The 16,267-nt window shown below is 37.3% G+C and overlaps 1 long non-coding RNA gene across 3 annotated transcripts in view; it reads right to left on the minus strand.

Moving 5' to 3' along the window:
- LOC307180336 overlaps positions 1 to 16,267 on the minus strand; it is a 253,751-nt gene that overhangs the window by 110,384 nt on the left and 127,100 nt on the right. For 2 of the 3 annotated variants that reach the window (XR_013825723.1, XR_013825724.1), the window contains 2 exons: positions 7,556 to 7,615; positions 45 to 283 (listed from right to left, as the gene is read on the minus strand). This is a non-coding gene — a long non-coding RNA (uncharacterized lncRNA). Of the gene's footprint in view, positions 1 to 44; positions 284 to 7,555; positions 7,616 to 16,267 lie in introns of those variants that run through there. The other variant, XR_013825722.1, reaches the window with a different exon arrangement.

Genomic DNA, 16,267 nt, shown 5'->3' on the forward strand with positions numbered 1-16,267 from the left:
AAACATTCAAAGAAGATTTAATACCTATCCTTCTCACACTCTTCCAAAATATTGAGAAAGAGGAAATACCCCCATACTCATTTTATGAGGCCAGCGCTACCCTGATACCAAAATCAGACAAGAACACAACAAAAAAAGAAAATTACAGTTCAATATCCCTAATGAACATAGAGGCAAAAATCCTCAACAAAATATTAGTAAACCAAATTCAACAATACGGTAAAAGGATCACATACCATGATCTAGTGGGATTTATTCCAGGGATGCTAGGATGGTTCGATATCTGTAAATCAATGAACATGATATACCACATTAAAAAAATGCAAAATAAAAATCATAATCATCTCAATACAGGCAGAAAAAGCATTTGACAAAATTCAACATCAATTTATGATAAAAACACTCAACAAAGTGGGTATAGAGGGAACATACCTCAAGATAATACAAGTTATATATGACAAGCCCACCGCTAACATCATACTCAATGGTGAAAAGCTGAAAGCTTTTCCTCCAACATCAGGAAAAAGACAAGGAGGCCCACTCTAACCACTTTCATTCAACATAGTACTGGAAGTCCTAGCCACATCAATTAGGCAAGAAAAACAAATAAAAGGTATCCAAATTGGAAAAGAAGAAGCAAAACTATCACTACCTGCAGAACATGATTTTATATATAGAAAACCTGACTCTGCCAAAAAACCGTTAGAGCTAATAAACAAATTCAGTAAAGTTGCAGGGTACAAAATCAATTTACAAAAATCTGTTGTATCTCTATACACTAACAATGAACTATTAGAAAGAGAAATTAAGAAACCAATCCCATTTACAATTGCATCAAAAAGAATAAAATACCTAGGAATAAATTTAATCAAGGATATTAAAAACCCATACACTGAAAACTATAAGACATTGATGAAAGAAACTGAAGAAGACACAAATAAATGGAAAGATATCTTGTGCTCATGGGCTGGAAGAACAATTATTGTTAAAACGTCCATATTACCCAAAGCAATCTACAGATTCAATGCAATTCCTATCTAAATTCCAATGCATTTTTCACAGAAATAGAATGATCCTAAAATTTGTATCGAGCCACAAAAGATCCTGAATAGCCAAAGTAACTTTGAGAAAGAAAAATAAAGCTGGAGGCATCACGCTCCTGATTTCAAACTATATTACAAAGCTATAGTAATCAAAACAATATGGTATTGGCATAAAAGCAGACACATAGATCAAGGGAACAGAATAGAGAGTCCAGGAATAGACCCATGCATATATGGGCATATCTCAGAGATACTATGGATTAGGTTCCCAGACTACCACAAGAAAGCGAATATCGCAATAGAGTCACACAAATTTTGTGGTTTCTCAGTGCATATAAAAGTTATATATATATATATTATACCATACTCTATTAACTGTGCAATACCACTATGTTTAAAAACACAATGTACATATCTTAATTAAAAAATACTTTATTGCTAAAAATTGCTAACCATCATCTAAGCCTTCAGCAAATCACAGTGGTAACATCAAAGATCACTAATCACATATCACCATAGCAAATATAATAATAATAATAAAGCTTGAAATACTGCAAGAATTAACAAAATATGACACAGAAACACAGTGAGCAAATACTGTTGGAAAAATGGTGCCGACAGACTTGATTGATGCAGGGTTGCCACAAACGTTCAATTTGTAAAAAAAATCAATGTCTGAAAAAAGTTTTTTTAATCAATCACAATAAAATGAGGTATACCTGTATGATCAATTAATTTATGACAAAGGAGGCAAGACTATACAATGGGGAAGGACAGTCTCTTCAATAAATGGTGCTGGGAAAACTGGACGGCCACATGCAAAAGAATGAAACTAGACTACTATCACACACCATACACAAAAATTAACTCAAAATGGATTAAAGACTTGAATGTAAGACCTGAAACTGTAGAACTCCTAGAAAAAAACATAGATGTTTTCATCAGTCTTGGTGATGATTTTTTGGATCTGACTCCAAAAGCAAAGGCAATGAAAGCAAAAATAAACAGGTGGGAGTACATAAAACTAAAAAGCTTCTGTACAGCAAAGGAAACCATCAACAAAATGAAAAGGCAACCTATGGAATGGGAGAAAATATTTGCAAATCATGCATCCAATAAGGGGTTAATATCCAAATACATAAAGAACTCATACAACTCAAGAGCAAAACAACAATCTGACTGAAAAAATGGGCAGTGAATTCTGAATACACATTTTTCCAAAGAACACATGCAGATGGCAGACAGGCACATGAAAAGATGCTCAATATTACTAATCATCAGGAAAATACAAATCAAAACCACAATGAGATACCACATCAAACCTGTTAGAATGGCTATCATCAAAATGACAAGAAATAACAAGTATTAGCGAAGAAGTGGAGAAAAGAGAACCTTTGTGCACTGTTGGTGGGCATGTAAAATTGGTGCAGTCACTATGGAAAACAGTATGGAGGTTCCTCAAAAAATTAAAAGTGGGGCTTCCCTGGTGGCACAGTGGTTGAGAGTCCACCTGCCGATGCAGGGGACACGGGTTCGTGCCCCGGTCCAGGAGGATCCCACATGCCGCGGAGCGGCTGGGCCCGTGAGCCATGGCCGCTGAGCCTGCGCGTCTGGAGCCTGTGCTCCACAACGGGAGAGGCCACAACAGTGAGAGGCCCGCGTACCGCAAAATAAATAAATAAATAAAAGTGAAGCAACCATACAATCCAGCAATTCCAATTCTGGGCACTTATCCAAAGAAAACAAAAACACTAATTAGATATAATTAGATATATGCACCGCTATGTTCTGCATTATTATAATGGCCAAGATATGGAAAAAACCTAAGTGGCATGTGTATGTATATATACCTCTATTGTTGTTGACTACAGGTACAGCAGATCCCTAGAGCTAATTCATTTTGCCTTAACGAAACTTTATGCCCTTTGACTATATATATAATGGAATATTGCTCAGCCATAAAAAAGAATGAAATCTTGCCATTTGCAAAAACATGAATGGACCTTGAGGGTATTATACTAAGTGATATAAGTCATACAGAAAAAGACAAATACTGAATGATTTCACTTACATGTGGCATCTAAAAACAAAACAAGTAAACAAACATAACATAACAAAACTTACAGAGAAAAGAATGGTGGTTGCCAGAGGGGAGGGGCATTGGGGGTGGGCAAAATGCGTAAAAGGGGTCATGAGGTACAACCTTCCAGTTACAAAATAAGTAATGTATAGCGTGGTGACGATTGCCAATAATATTGCTGTGCATATTTGAAAGTTGCCAAGAGAGTAAATCTTAAAAGTTCTCACCACAAGAAAAAACGTTTGTAACTTTATATGGTGATAGATGGTAACTAGACACTGTGGTGATCATTTCACAGTGCATACAAATATTGAATCATTATGTTGTGCACCTGAAACTAGTATAATGTTATATGTCAATTATTCCTCAATTTAAAAATATATCATCTGCTCCCTTCTGGGTGTATATTATACTTCCTCATTACAATGACTAATGACATAGGATTTCTCGTGGCCAAGGAAATATGAACTGAATTGACACTCTCCACTTCTGAGCTAAGAGCCGTTGCTTTTCCCTATGCCAACTGACAATATCGCAGATAAAGGCTGCTCTGCCAGCCTGGGCCCCAGAGTGAACATGGTTCAGAGGAGAGACACAGCTGATTTGAGATAGACATGTAACAAAAAGGAGAACTAAACTTAAATCACTGAGATTTGGAAGCCATTTGTTACTACAGTAAAAACCTGGCCTATCTTCACTGAAACCACCATTAAGAAAAAATTAATTTGGGAGTGGGGTATAAGTCAAATGTACAGAGGAAGTGACATATTTAGTTGGACCGTGAAGGCTGTAGAAGTAGGTGAGGGAAAGGGTCTTCAGGGCAGAGTTTCTGGGGTGAGCAAAGACCTGGTGGTGTGGAAGTATATATCCTGTGTAGGCAAGTTACCCACCACACTGGATTGTAAAAAGTGCGCTCGAGTCACGTATTAAAGATCCATTGGGCATGCCAAGGCGTACAGATTTTACCCTGTTGCTGTTTAGAAGCCATATAAAGCTTTTAAAGATTCTAAGCATAAAGCCTCGGTTATCTTTTGATGCTTTGATCTGCAATGCTCTAGGCAAGCACTAGCATGGACGAGATAACTGTGGGGTCCCAGGACTAAAGGTGGGACAAGAGGGAAAGCAAAAGAGTAGGCCAACGCTGATGATGCTTGAATGATTTAGTTTGTGGCCAAAATCAAGCTGAAATCAACTGAAAGTTTACAAAGAAAACATCTGAAGGGGTTTTTTTTTTGTTCCCTCAAGGTTAGAACCCCTTAAACTGAAAACGAGGCTAAATGATATACCCATAGAGCAACAGAGGTGGAAATGGAGCCCAAACCAACTTGTAGGACACTTGACTCAGCTCAAAAGAGAACAATAGTGGAGCCAAACAGTATTAAGTGGCCAATTCTATGCCATTTCCAGAGAAAAGAGCTTCAGGGCACATAGTGAGCTTTCAAAACACTCCAAACTTGGTTCTGAATGCAGAGCAGGGGAAGAAAATAAAAACAGAGCAAGGGGGGTAGAGAGCAAAGTGGCTGACAGGCACAATTAAAAGGAGCTTGTGCTGCATTCCAGCCCTTAGCTTTGGTAACAGTTCTTTCTTCCCTTGTTCTAGTTTATTTCTTAATAAAAACTCAATATAAGAGTCCTTAAAATTGTCTGTTGCTCACCACGTTTTGCCCACTGAACTGAGACAGCTTGTTGGCTTTTCTTGGAATATTAGACAGTGATTATATATGAAAAGCTGAGATCTTTTTTTTAAATGTCTATCCATTCTATTTCAGACCCAACATCTCAGGGAGACAAAGATACTACAAGCCATCTTAGAAGGCACATTATTTTGGTTTCCCATGTAACAGCACGACAGGAATTCAACATCAGTGCCCAGAGTCAACCTAGACTATGATGAAGTTCAGCCACAGGCTAGTTACCATTTGGCCTAGAGAAGTGTTTCCTCTTTGCAGCCAGTCTCTTCACATTCTTTTATATGTGTCACTGGCTGCATCTTGGCCTACCCAAAACAATTACGTGTCCTCCTGTGAGTTTCCAACACTACCAGCTGACACTGAAGAGAGGGTTTTACAAGGATCTCAATAAAGTTTTGGAGGCTTAACACTGGGATGTGGAGATTGTGTACATAGAGTCTTCAGACTCAGGGCATTCTCTGAAAAATCACAGGAGCCTTAAAGACTAAAAACACTACCCCATCTCCTCTTCCTATCTAATTTTCCTACTAAGTTTTCAAGGCCTAGGACAACTCTAACCCACCTTGAGAAGTCTTTTCTGGCATAAACAACTTACCTTTATCATTTCCTTCCAATAGTAGTTGTTTATGCCTTTTTTCTGGCACTTACATCATCTTCCCTTGATTCAAAGTAGAATCATAACTCTGTAATGGTACCTAACTTAGATGTGAAAGTCTTGTTTCACAAATGTATTAACAACAACTATTTTGTGCTCTTTTATAACTCTCAGGAGAGGTGTGATATATATATGATACAGGTCTCTATCTCTATATATAGAGAAGCACAAGAGACAAACATGAAGGCTACAGAATGTTTAGAGCATTCAAGAAACCTGATTAACTTGATAACTTGATAAATTGACTTGCAAGTTCAACTTGATAACTTGGTTATCTTGTTTAGTGATTTTAAAAGGATCAGTCTTTAGTGGGACAATGAAGTATTCCTTTGTCTCTTTACATTGATTTAGTTTAAATCACATTTTAATTTACTTAGAAATTTGAAATAACATTAATGGAGGGCATGAGATTTTTATGCTTGTTAAAAAAAGAAATGAGTTGGAAAAAAATGATTAAGAAACACTACTCCATGTCATTTACCTAAACTGTATTTCTGATAATAAAATGAGGAAAAATGCCCCTTGTGTCCCTTCAGCTTGATTCAAACGTGGGCCCCTAAGGTGCACGTCGATGGACTCAAAAGGCATTTATCCCAGTGTGAACATACCACCTGCCACTTTTCAATCAGCAGCACTTCCACGAGAATCATTTGAGTACTCAAATCTCCCCAAGGGATCTTCCATTTTTTTGACTCAGCATGTAAGCAGGCAAACTGGTTCTGGTGTCTCACCCATTGTAGAAGCTTCTTATAACAGCAATAGCAGGGGCATTTTTGTAGGCAGTATAATTACTCACCCTCAGTATTACACAGCTGTTCTGAGCACATTTCCCTCTTCTACTCAAAAAACAAACACAGAACAACTGTCTAACTTAGTGCCTATTTTGCCTTCTGTCTCCACTACCCTATTAGAAAGAAGTTGTCTCCTTCCTTATGTGCTTCTCCATGCCAATCCTTTGAGTAAATACAGTTGTAACTCTTCTTGAAGAAGCTTGCCTGAGGTGTATCTACCATCTTTTCATACACAGCCTTTCCACTATGGTACTCCATTGCAGGGAAAAAGAGAAATTTACATGGTCCAAAGATAAATTCAAATTTCTACTACGCTTTGAATTTGGCCAAACAAAAAACACAGAGGGCAACTGCTTATTTTTTAAGGATGAATGAATCCAGTCATATCTGGTGTTGTGAACTATTTTTCACGTGAGTTGCTTTCATTGGAGACATTTGCTCTGATGTTTTCCTTTTCATTATTTATGTTGGTGGCCTTGTAAGAGAAATATAAGCCATGCTAGGGAGGTGACTCACACATATTTCATAAAAGTCTGAGTAGTTACGGAAGCCTTTGAGGACGGTGCCAGGTTCCAACTGAGTTCTACAGGTTGTGAAAAACAGGAAATCATACAAGGAACTTCGACAATTGGAGTTTGTTTAAGGATACACAGGCACTGGAAACGGAAAGACATTGGGAGCCAAGGGAAATCTGGGGATTGGCTGTTATCTCTTCTCTCACCAGCCACATCATCTCTTAATTATGGCTTCTCTGTAGCTCTCAATATCTGTTTCCTAAATATCTGCTTCCTCAAAATCTGCCATGAGGCCCCCTGACTGCTGATTCTAAATCATGAGACCTCCCGACATACATGCTTTTAGCCTCAGTTCCTTATACTATTTGCTTCATTTTCTCAGTTCAGGTTTCCAAGAAAGGTAATCTGTTTTACTAACAAAATATTTTCAAGCCAAGCTATGTACCAGGTACACATTCCATGGTCCCAACAACTATGGTCAAGGGGGTAGAGTCACCTGACCTCTGTAAGAATAGCCCTTCTTTAGGGACAATGAGTGGGAAGTTTCCCTTAAAAGGAACTTCATGATACAACTTAGAGAAAAAAATGGCAGAGTAGGCAGCTCCAAGCTCTCATTCCCCCACAGAAACATCAAAAAAACAAGCAGAAACTATGAAAAACAACTGTCTCAGAACTTTGGAAAACAGTCAAAGGTTTACAGCAATCAAGCAGGCAATGAATGAGGAAAAAGGCAACTTCAAAACAGTGGGAAAGCTTTGTGGAGTTGTTACTTGTCCTTACCTCAAGCCTTCTCTGGCATGGCAGGAGTTGTAGCCCATGGTCAGTGTGGGATTCTGGTTCCTGGTCCAAGAGAAAACAAAGCAGAGTCTATTTACAAATTATTGTGTATGTCTGTTCTAACCTGTCTGGGGGGTTATCTGAAGTACTGATGCAAGGTATTTATCTCCCTTTCACCTAACTCAAACTAAGGCCAGAAAAGCAAGGGGCATTATTCAAAAACACTGGAAGCCCAACTAACAGCCCATTGACACCTGGGGCCAAAGATTAATGTTGAAATATACAATAAACTGCCTAAGTCCCAGGAGCAAAAGTTGGGGAGAATTTCTTTGGCAAATTAGGACATTCAATAGCACCTGTGTATATGTGGGAATTTACAAAGGTGTGCACATGCCCAGGGCAAGGTACATGCTCAGAAAAGAACTGAGAAGACTCCAATCTTTCACCTTGGGCCAGTCCCTAGGCTCAGTGCAAGCCAGGTTAAGTGTGGAAGGAGAATCCCAGAACAAAGCCAAGGTACAAAGATTGGGAGAGACATTTTTCATTTATATTGTTTGGTTTTGGTTTTTCTTATTTTCTTGTTGTTTTTAGCTCCTGGCATTCAAGAGATATCTGTCAACACACTAGCTGAACTTAAGCTAAGGAGCGGAGATTTCAGAGAACATACACATCAAGGAAAACAGCCTTTGCAAGAATAATTTGGAAAGTCACTAAACAAATGGACTGTTACAGCCTGCAACAATAAAAAAAAAAAAGCAAAGGCAAACCCTGAGGAAAAAGAAGGATCTGGTTTGCAGAGCTGCAACATTCAAATGTCTGTTTTGCACACACAAAAAAATCACAAGGCATACAAAGAAACAGCAAAGGATGGCCCATTCAAAGGGACAAAACAAATCTCCAGAAATCATCCCTGAAGAAACGCAAGCATCAAACTTACTAGACAGCTGTCTTAAATATGCTCAAAGAGATCAAGGAAAACCTGGAAAAAGAACTAAAGCAATCAAGAAAACTACATATGAACAAAGCGAGAAAATCACTTTAAAAATAGGTTATAAAAACAATCAAATTTTAGAGCTGGAAAGTACAATAAATGAAATGAAAAAGTCACTAAAGGGGTTCAACAGCAAATAATACAGTCTAAGCCTTTAAATTGTAGAATTTAATCCATTTATATTTGATGTGATTAATGATAAAGAAGGAATTACTTCTGCCTTTCTGTTAGTTTCCTGTATTTCTTATGCTTTTATTCAGCAAAATAGAAACAGACTCACAGAAACAGAAAACAAACTAGTGGTCAAAAAAGGGAAGAAAGAAGGGCGGAGGGGCAAGTTAGGGGTATGGAAATAAGAGATTCAAACTACTATGTATAAAACAGATAAGCAAAAAGGATATATTATATAGCTCAGGGAATTACCATTGCCATTACCTTGTAATAACTTTTAATGGAGTATAATCTTTAAAAATACTGAATCACTATTCTATACATCTGAAACTAATATAATATTGCAAATCAACTACACTTCAGTAAAAAAAAAAAAGAAAAGCATAAATTGGCAGAAGAGATTTTTAAATATGATTATATGCTGTATTCAAGAGACAAACTTCAGATCCAAAAACTCAAATAGACTGAAAGTGAAAGAATGGGAAAAGATAGTTCATACAAATAGTAACCCAAAGAGAGCTGAGGTGTTTATACTAATATCAGACAAAATAGTCTAAGTAAAAAACCATAACAAGACACAAAGGACATTATATATTGTTAAAAAGATCAATCTATCAAGAAGATATACAAATTATAAACATATATACACCAAACAACAGAGCCCCAAAATATAAAAAGCAACATTGATAGATTTGAAGGGAGAAATAGATAGTTCTACAATAACAGTTGCAGTATTCAATACCCCACTTTCAATAATGGACAGAATAAATAGACAGATCTATAAGGAAATAGTGAAACAACACTATAAACCAACTAGACCTAACAAAAAAAACACGTTCTTCTCAAGTGGACATGGAACATTCTCCAGCACAGAACATGTGTTGGGCCACAAAACAAGACTCAAATTTTAAAAAATTTAAATCACACAAAGTATTTTCTCTGACCACAATCAGTAACAGAAGAAAAATGGAAAATTCACACACACATAGAACCTTAAACAGCCAATGGGTCAAAGAAGAAATCACAATGGAACCTACAAACTATTTAGAAATGAATGAAATGAAAACACAATATACCAAAATTTATGGGATACAGTGAAGGCAGGGTTCTGAGGGTAATTTATAGCTATAAATGCATACATTAAAAAAGAAGATCTCAAATCCAAACCTAACTTTACATCTAGAGGAACTAGAAAAAGAAGAACAAAATAAACACAAAGCTAGCATAAGGAAGAAAATGATAAATATTACAGCAGCGACAAATAAAATAGAGAATTGTTAAAAATACTAGTTCAATGAAACCAAAAGTTTGTTCTTTTAACAGAGCAACAGAAATGACAAACCATTAATTAGACTGACAAAGAAAAAGAAAGAAGACACAAATAACAAAAATAAAAAATGAAAGTGGAGATATTACTACTGACCTTATAAAATTAAAAGGATTATAAGAGAATATTATGAGCAATCATTTGACAAAAAGCTAGGTAACTTAGATGAAACAAATTCCTAGACATACAAAATCTATCAAAACTGAATAACAAAGAAACAGAAAATCTGAATAAACCTATAAATGTAAGGAGATTGAATCAGTAATCAAAAATCTCCCAACAAAGAGCTCAACCTAATGGCTTCATGGTGAATTATACCAACACTTTAAAGAACTAACACCAATCCTTCTCCAACTCTTCAAAAAAACTGAAGACAAGGAAACATTTCCTAACTGATTCTATCAGGCCAGCAGTGTCCTGATATTAAGTCAAAGACACTAAAAGAAAGTAGAACTACAGACCAATAGCCCTTATGAACATTAATGCAAAAATCCTCAAGAAAATATTAGCAAACTGAATTTAGCAGCATATTAAAAAGATTATACACCATGACTGAATGAGATTTATTCCTGGAAGGCAAAGATGATTCAACATACAAAAATCGATCAATGTAATACACCACATTAACAGAATAAAGAAAAAAGAATACATGATCATCTCAACTGATGCAGAAAAAGCTGAGCCCAGTCAAAACCACTGACCCACAGAAGGAACATTTAAAAATAAACCTAAAAATATATGATATTAAGTGAAAAAGACATATTGCCAAAGAATAGGTACAGCGTTCAAGTATGGTTCAAAGCATGCAAACACCATACATTTATTGTTTACATTATATATTACCTACATGTAATAACATTATTTAAAATATTCTCAGAAATAAAACAAACCAAATACAAACAACAGAAGAGGTATACAATAATGTTTTAGCTCTTTAAAAACTACATCTGTCTGATGGTTGAAGATGGGTGATAGAATACTGGTTACATTATACCATTCTTTCCACTTTGGGTTATGTTTGAAAATTTTGATGATTAAAACGTTGCTATACTGGGACTTCCCTGGTGGCACAGTGGTTAAGAATCCGCCTGCCAATGCAGGGGAAACGGGTTCAAGCCCTGGTCCGGGAAGATCCCACATGCTGCGGAGCAACTAAACCCGTGTGCCACAACTACTGACCCTGTGCTCTAGAGCCCACAACCCACAACTACTGAGCCCGTGTGCCACAACTACTGAAGCTTGTGCTCCTAGAGCCCATGCTCTGCAACAAAAGAAGCCACCACAATGAGAAGCCCGCGCACCGCAACGAAGAGTAGCCCCCGCTCACCACAACTAGAGAAAGCCTGCATGCAGCAACAAAAAACCCAACACAGCCAAAAAAGAAAGAAAGAAATCTATATATAAAAAAAAAGTTACTACACCAAACAACAGTTTAAAAAAAACTTTGAGAGAATTGGGGAAATCTGATTATGGGCTGGGTATTAGACAATATTAAGAAATTTCCACTATTTCTGTTAGGTATAATAATGACATGGTGGTCATGTAAAATAAACAAACAAACAGGGCTTCCCTGGTGGCACAGTGGTTGAGAGTCCGCCTGCTGATGCAGGGGACACGGGTTCGTGCCCCGGTCCGGGAAGATCCCACATGCCACGGAGGGGCTGGGTCCGTGAGCCATGGCCACTGAGCCTGCGCGTCCGGAGCCTGTGCTCCGCAACGGGAGAGGCCACAACAGTGAGAGGCCCGCGTACCGCCAAAAACAAACAAACAAACAAACAAACCTCACTGATGCATACCAAAATATCTGCAACTGAAACTACTTGAAGTCTAGGATTTTTAAAAAAAGTATTCTAGAAATATAAGAAAAGGAGGTGGAGGATAGATGAAAAACAGTTGGGAAAATATTGATAAGTGTTAAAGTTGGATAAAAGGCTACATGAGTAGTCAGCATACTATATATTTACTTTAGTGTATTTTTGAAATTTTTCTAGTAAAAAGTTTTTATATACCAAATTATATTGTGATGTACTATAATTATGGTATATTATTAAGATTTGTAAAAGCTAGAGGCAGGTACACAGTTATTCATTATATTTTCTGCTACTCTTTTCTATATGTTTGAAATATTGTTTCATTTTACAAAGAAAATTCTACATCTTCCCCATGTAAACTTTACCAGTCTCACAAATATCTCTGTAATACCACTCTTTAGAAGCTTATCAGAAGCCTACAAGTCCTACAAAGTAGAGTTGAAAGACTTCTATCTTAGAAATGGTTCATATGTTCCAAAAAAACCCCAAGAACTAAGAATTCATTTCCAAAGCAAAATGTACAAGATTCAGGAGGCTCCTAAAAGTGTTTTCTTTTTGTATTTCCAAAGAGCTGTCATGCCCTTTTAATACAATGCCTCCTGTATCACCCAAAGAATTCCTGTTGCTTAACATCTCTGTGGACCCCCTACAGTGCTATGAAGTAGGGTAAGTGAAATATGCTTCGCTTGGAGGAAAAGTGCTTGTCATAAGAAGTAATTTACCTCTTGGAGCCAAAACACACCATTTCACTGCCAGAAGAAGACATTTTGTCAAGTCAAAAGGTAGGATTGTGAATGAGGATGGAGGGCGAGAGGGAGATAGAATTTGCCAAGGTAATGAAGCAGGAAGGGTGGTACATTAGAAAAAGCACAGGCCTAGAGCCAGCGCCACCGCATATAATTGCATAGACTTGGGGAATCTGTTTTAACATCTCTACGTTTCAGAAAAGTTGGTTTATATTGATGCAACACTGGCTGCACATCTGAATTCCTGGAGAATGCCCAGACCCCTCCCCTGTCAAATATCTCTGGGATAGATCTTGGCCAAGGACCACTCTTAACACTCCTGAGGTGATTCTAATGTGCAGCCAGGTTTGTGACCCACTGGTTTAGATCTCTTAAGGTCTCTTCCACTTTTCACTCTACCTGGATATATCTGTAGGAAACTATGATAGCTGTAGTTTTTGCCTTTCTAGAATGCCTACTCGACACCTCCCTCCAGTAACAGCCACCTTCTGTTAGAGAACATGTTCCAAGTGGCTCTGTTTGGCTAATGCCTTGCTCATCTTATACTGAGCATTTTCTCGTTATTGTTATATTAAATTCGATTTATGTCATTAAAGAGAATCAAGCAATGGTTATAGCTGTGCCCAATAAAAACCCCAAAGTCTGAAGGGCCCACAGAATAAAGGACCCAAATAAAACATCCTGAAATCATGTTTTTTGTTTCACTTTGTTAGAATTCAGCAAGAGATATATTCAGTAATCAAATCCCTATGATTCTATAAAGCTCTATTAATGACAATGGCCCACTCCACTAAACCCCTAAACTTTCTTCTGTTAAAGATCATTTATAGAGTGAGTTTCTAAGCCCAGGAAATGTGAATCCATAGCCTACAACTCTTAACCACAAACCAGTATCATCCCAGAATAAATAGCAGGGCATGCTCTTTATTCGTCTTGTGATTAATAGATGGGCAGGGTGGTAGGGTAATAACCCTTTCAGAATCATCACTGGTGATACAAAAAATGTTAGCTATTCTCCTGAACTTAACATATTATATTTCAAATTATTGTTTAAAAAAAAACCTTGTTGCCATTTGGATACTCCTTTTTTTTTCCATCTTTATTGGCGTATAATTGCTTTACAATGTGAAGTAAGTCAGAAAGAGAAAAATAAATACCGTATACTAACACATATATATGGAATTTTTTTTTAAATCGTCTGAAGAACCTAGGGGCGGGACAGAAATAAAGATACACATGTAGAGAATGGACTTGAGGACACGGGAAAGGGGAAGGGTAAGCTGGGATGAAGTGAGAGAGTGGCATGGACATATATACACTACCAAATGTAAAACAGAGAGCTAGTGGGAAGCAGCCACATAGCACAGGGAGATCAGCTCGGTGCTTTGTGTCCACCTAGAGGGGTGGGATAGGGAGGGTGGGAGGGAGACGCAAGAGGGAAGAGATATGGGGATATACTAACACACCACTGTAAAGGAATTAAACTTGAATAAAGATGTTAATATATATATATATATAAGAAACTTACATTAAAATATACACATTTATATAACACTAAAATCCAAATACCTTCAGGATAATCTAACAGTCCATCCTAAATACCAAGGAATCCTGTAGGAATATGTAGGAATCCGAATCAAACAGGATGTAACTAAGAAAATATCTCAGGGTAAGTAAGCTTTGAGGCAGGTTTTGAAGGAAAAGGTTACAAATTGGAGCCAAGTTAGGATGGTGAGTTTAGGGTTGTTAAAAAGATGCTTTCAAATGAGAGAAACAATGTACCTATAGAAGGGCTAGTCATGACATGGCCTGGGTTATGATCCTTAAATCCCTTTTGGAAATAAATGCATGTTCATAAACTACAAAACAAATTTGGAGTTTTGACTTCCTGTTCTTATCCTGAAGAATAATATAGTTATAGTGTAATACTGTGTCACAGACCAATTTTGCAAGGGCTAGTACCAAGTCTTACTGGTACTTATATTCCTAGCAGGTGAAATAATGACTAGTACACGGTAACCCCTCAAAAAATGCTTATAGTTGTTTGTTAACTAATAATGAAGTAACTAACTGATTACCTAATCAAACAGGTATCTAGATACTGTCTTGAACTTTATATATGTCCTCTGTATTGCTTAAATTAAAACCATATATTTGAGGAGATCAGGGAACTTCTGAAGCAGACAACAGTCCTCAGCTGCAGCCCAGTAGGCAAGGAACACCCAGAATTTCTCCTTCTGATCATCAGTGAGCACAACGCCGGGTGAGTCAGGGACCACTGGAGCAGATGACGACACATTCAAATCACAGCCCAGCTCTAAGCAAGCAGCAGTTGCTAAGAGTTCCTGGCTGACCTGAGCAAGTCCACCCAGCCCATGAAGTCAAGGGCAGCCCTGGTCAAAACCTGCCAGACATTAGTCCCATATGTCTGCCTCATGCTACTTGGAGCACTCCACTCACCCCACTGGGAAGTGTACTTGGACCCTTACTTCCAGGCCCAGAGAACAATCCTGCTCAGATGCCTTGTATCTTGGCTCCTTAGGGCTAGACTCTTGGTGACTGCCAACATGATCATTAACTGGCCTCTTACATTAATCCATGCTATTGGAGTAGTAAAAAGTTTTAACGGACACCTACTATGTTTTTTCATCTATCCACTTTCCCTAACATGTACATTTAAACAGTTCTTTCTGCTCTAGGTACTGCAAAGAAAAGAAGTGTCAGAGACAAGAAGAGCTACCGAAATATTCAGCCTCTTTGGGGATAGTAATCCTGCTCCTGAGAATTTATAAAAGGGAAATATTCCAACAGGGGAAAAAAAGCTATCAGGAGATTTTCATTGCAGTATTATACATAATAGTAAAGATTTATAAATAATCTAAAAGTTACACAATATGAAAACAATTTTGTAATTTATGATACATCAGCTCAGTATAGTACTCTCAGTTACAATAATTATGAAGATTGTCTAAAAAATGGAAACATACATAGAAGAGTGATAATTCAAAAGCAGAATTCAAAACTGTAAGTATGCTCTGATTGCCGTCTGTTACAGTAATATAATTATAGAGAAAGATTGGAAAAGAACATGAGATAAAATGACATTTGATGCTTTAGCAATGTAGGACTATGAGTATTTTTTAATTCAGAGGATCACCTAATATTACTAAAACTGAATAGTCAACAATGTGTCATCCCTAAATGTAAGGCCAGAAACTATCAAACTCTTAGAGGAAAACATAGGCAGAACACTCTGTTACATAAATCACAGCAAGATCCTTTTGACCCACCTCCTAGAGAAATGGAAATAAAAACAAAAATAAACACATGGGACCTAATGGAACTTCAAAGCTTCTGCACAGCAAAGGAAACCATAAACAAGACCAAAAGACAACCCTCAAAATGGGAGAAAATAGTTGCAAATGAAGCAACTGACAAAGGATTCATCTCCAAAATTTACAAGCAGCTCATGCAGCTCAATAACAAAAAAACAAACAACCCAATCCAAAAATGGGCAGAAGACCTAAACAGACATTTCTCCAAAGAAGATATACAGACTGCCAACAAACACATGAAAGAATGCTCAACATCATTAATCATTAGAGAAAGGCAACTCAAAACTACAATGAGATATCATCTCACACCAGTCAGAATGGCCATCATCAAAAA

The sequence above is a fragment of the Stenella coeruleoalba genome (genome assembly GCF_951394435.1).
Source record: "Stenella coeruleoalba genome assembly, chromosome: X".
Classification (NCBI taxonomy): Eukaryota; Metazoa; Chordata; class Mammalia; order Artiodactyla; family Delphinidae; genus Stenella; species Stenella coeruleoalba.